Source organism: Onychomys torridus, chromosome 13 (assembly GCF_903995425.1).
Source record: "Onychomys torridus chromosome 13, mOncTor1.1, whole genome shotgun sequence".
NCBI classification, from domain to species: domain Eukaryota; kingdom Metazoa; phylum Chordata; class Mammalia; order Rodentia; family Cricetidae; genus Onychomys; species Onychomys torridus.
The window spans coordinates 64,983,186-64,987,208 of record NC_050455.1 but is presented as its reverse complement, the minus strand read 5'-3'; the positions used below and the strand labels follow the sequence as shown (position 1 = coordinate 64,987,208).

Genomic DNA, 4,023 nt, shown 5'->3' with positions numbered 1-4,023 from the left:
CAAGCAGGGAAGCCATGGCTGTGATTTGAGTTTTGTGGTTCTTTGTGATTGTCTCAGTTTTTTATCTTTAAAATTTTCTATGAGTTTTATTACTTAATAAGTTGTAAAAGTTATCACATTATCTGGTGCCCAATATGAGGCACCATTTGTAGGCAGAGTTTTTTGTAGGGATTGCCAGCCAGCTCCCCAAATAACCACACAAAGACATGAATTATAAATGCTTGACTGATAGCCTAGGCTTGTTACTAACTAGCTCTTACATCTCAAATTAACCCATATTTTATCTTTGTTCTACTATTCAAACCTTATCTCAGTACGGCATGTTCATTTCCTGCTTCATCTGGATCTCCTCAAACTCTTGAGACTCTGAGCTCTCTCTGCCCCCCAAATCCTGCCTAGCCATCAGCCAGTCAGCTCTTTATGAACCAATGAGAGTAATACATATTTACAGTGTACAAAAGTATTATTCCACAGCAGGAAGGAGCTGCCTTTTGCCCTAACACATGTCTGAATTTTGGCTCATTGCTAGTGGCACTGAAAGGATACATTGAAAATGAACTGTATGCTAAAGCAAAGAAAAATAGACCACCACAGCTCATAAATATTGCACCTCTGTAGAAAGGTTGGAAGTAATGACTAAGCAACTGGGCAGAAGCAATGATAGCCAGTGCCTAGAACCAGTACTGATTTTGTGCTAGGCATTGTACCTGCAGCTCAGATAATTTCACTAGGATCCTGTAAGTTACCTGTTCTCTCCATAGATACCTATACACACACTATTGCATACTTCCTCTGATTCCTGCAAAGAAAAATTTCAGTGTGTCACATTTCTAGGCAAAGAGATACAAGATAAATTCCTGGTGCCAATTTTAGGAAGCTTGTAAAACAGCACAGATTCAGCCAACACAGGACCCTTCACTTTTACTTATTCTTCACTTTACTTATTCAGACTCCTATGTCTGAAACCTAATGCTGGTAGGTGGAGCAGCCATCTACTGTCTTAAGAACTGTAGCAGGGGTAGAGAGAGCCCCACTGTCATGCAGTCCTACTCGACATCACACCCTGGAGAGGAGCAGCAGCAGCAGCCACCAACCCCAGTCACTGCCACCACCACAACCATGAACCTGGAGGCTGCAAACCCCAAGCAGGCAAGTGGTGACTGGGTGGCCTCACATCAGCACCCTCCCACAGGGACAAGAAGGTTATTGCAAGGAAGGTTTGAGGAACAATAAAATTGTTCAATGTAAGAAACAGATATGGCTTCACCAACAGAAAGGTTACCAAGGAAGACGCATTTGTACACCAGACTGCTATAAAGAATGACCCCCCCAGGAACTACCTCCACAGCATAGGGCTTGGAGGGACAGCGGGGTTGATGTTGTTGAAGGAGAAAAAGGTGTAGAGGCCTCAAATGTTGCAGGCCTGGTGGAGTTCCAGTGCAAGGCAGTAAATATACAGCAGACTGCGACCATTATAGGCACCATCCATGTCCACGCAATTACCAGCAAAATTACCAGGATATTGAAAGTGGGGAAAAGAATGAGGGATTGGAGAGTGCTTCTGAAAGCCAGAGCCAACAATGCCTGCCCTACCGGCCCCGCTTCAGGTGAAGGTTCCCTCCTGAAATGCTGAGACCCTGTGGGCAATGGCCACAGCATTCCAACTGTCCTGTGCAAGGAGTGATGGAGGGGCTGATAACTGGGGAGCAGGAGAGCAAGGTAAACCAGTGACACAGATTACAGGGATTACAGACAATGATCTTTGCATGGCCCTTCCTAGAGAAGACAGCAATGAAGAGGAGATGGGAACTTGAGGAGATGAGACTCTGGGTCAGCAGCCACCTCAATGTCAGTGTTGCTGCAAATTCAATTGCCGATGTAAATGACCAGAAAAACCCGAACCACAAGATGGTGAAGAGACAAATGCAGCTGATCCACCAGCTGAGAGTTGGTGGGCTCCAGAGGCTGAGCAGGGCGGGACTGAGGAAATGCCGCCGGGTTAGCATCTCTACCATCGTGCAGGTTGGTCATCCAACAAGAAGAAACGGATATGAATTCCAGCAACAGCAACAGAGATTGGAGCTGAACACCCTAAGTGCTTGCTTTTTGTCTGTTGACCAGATACAGTGGAACTAATTATCTGCATTATCTATGCAGCATGAGGGTTTTTATTATTTTTACCTAAAGATATCTCTTGCTGGTAATGACAAACATGTTTTTTGTTTGTTTGTGTTTGCTTTTGCCTACCTTTTCTCAACACACCTTTATGGATTTTTAAATTACTTCATATCTGGTCAAGTTGAGATTGTTAAAGAACTTCCTTTTTCATTTGTAATAAAAGTTTACAACTTGGTTTTTTCAAAAAAGTCAGCAAGCTGCAAGCACCTGTTAATAAAGTTCTGGAACAGAACCAGAACTGTGCCGGTTTAAACAAGAATGTTTAAACCAGAGGCCCAAATCCATGACTATGTGGTCCCCAGCTGGTGATGCTGTTTGGGTAGGTTAGGGGTCATGGCCTTGCTGAGGGAAATGTTCCAGAAGGGTGGTTTGAGTTCAAAGCCTCACGCATTCCTAGTGCGTTCTGTTCCATGCTCGCACTTTAAGACGTGAGCCTCAGCTCCCTGCTAATGCCTTCATTTCGCCATCATGGACTCCAACCCATGAACTACCAGCCCAATGCACTCTTTCTTCTCTAAGTGGTCATGGTGTTTCATCACAGCAACAGAAAGTAACTGAGACAAACAGCAAAGTCACATGATAGGGATGGAGGAGGAGGAAGGAAGAAGCCGGCTCAGAGGTATAGCGCACTGGACTCTGTCATGTGAGGAAACAGCATCTTGTTTGGTAGACTGATTACAAACCACCTCATAACTTCATGACTTACACCAGCGGTAACCACTGTTATTTTGCTCACGATCTGGCAGCCTGGGCAGATGCAGACAGCCTGTCTCTGCCTCGCTGCCTGCAGCATCAGCTGAGGAATCAGGAGGGCAGAGAGTGGCAGCTGTCTGAAGGCTGGTTCCCTCCTATGTCTGGGGAGTGATACTGCTGAAAACTGAGATCTAGTTAGTCACCTTTAGAACTCCCGCACGTGACTCTTCCGTGTGGCTCTGGCTCCTGAAGACACGGTGGGTGTCTAGACACAAAGGTCCAACCTGTCATGAGAGGGCCATCCAAGCAGAAGCAGAGCATCAGCCATACCCCAACTTTGGCTAGCAGGCACTGCTGCCTAGTGGCAGTCTGTCAACTGAGGCCGCCACAGAGGTTATCCTAACTGCAAGGTGGGAGTCACATACGTCTGCAGACTTCAAATGCGTGAGATTGGAAAGGTGGTTGTAGCTGGGTGTCGGGGGCGCACACCTTTAATCCCAGCAGTTGGGAGGCAGAGGCAGGCGGATATCTTTGTGAGTTCGAGGCCAGCCTGGTCTACTGAGCGAGATCCAGGAATGGCTCAAAGCTATATAGAGAAACCCTGTCTCGGAAAAAAAGAAAAAAAAAAAAAAAGGTGGTTGCAGCCGTTCCTATAGAATGTAGTCTGCTGCAGCACTCTTACCGGGTTTCTGGGACAGCACTAATTTGTGCAGGAATCATTTCCTCTGGGCTGTCGTAGATCTGCAATGCTAATAGATTGCTCAGCCCCAGCAGTGGATAACCAGGGAGAACCTCTTATGGTGTGAGATATTTTCTACATCCCAGTTATTCAATGAATGCCCTCCCATTTTAGCTGATCTGTTTATAAATGGCAGATGCTTTGTAATAGATATAAGGAAGCCTGCCTGTAATATCCTGAAGCATTCCCACTCTTACTAGTATATCAAAATCACACACGTAACAAGGGCAAACAGTATGCGATGGTTAGTAATATAATCTTAGAGAGAGTGGTATAGGCCAAGTGCTGCAGAAACAGGACAGTTGGAGTAGCTGGAAGTCTGGGGGGCGGGGTTTACATCCATGGAGTGTGTGGGAAAGACAGGAAGCTATTCAGGTAGAGGACTCAGAAGGGTCCCAGAAAGGGGTCTAGAA

General features: G+C 45.9%; 1 pseudogene; it reads left to right on the top strand.

Annotated features, from left to right (window-relative positions):
• Positions 1-1,160: 1,160 nt before the first annotated feature.
• On the top strand, positions 1,161-2,003 carry LOC118594558 (annotated as a pseudogene).
• Positions 2,004-4,023: the final 2,020 nt, after the last annotated feature.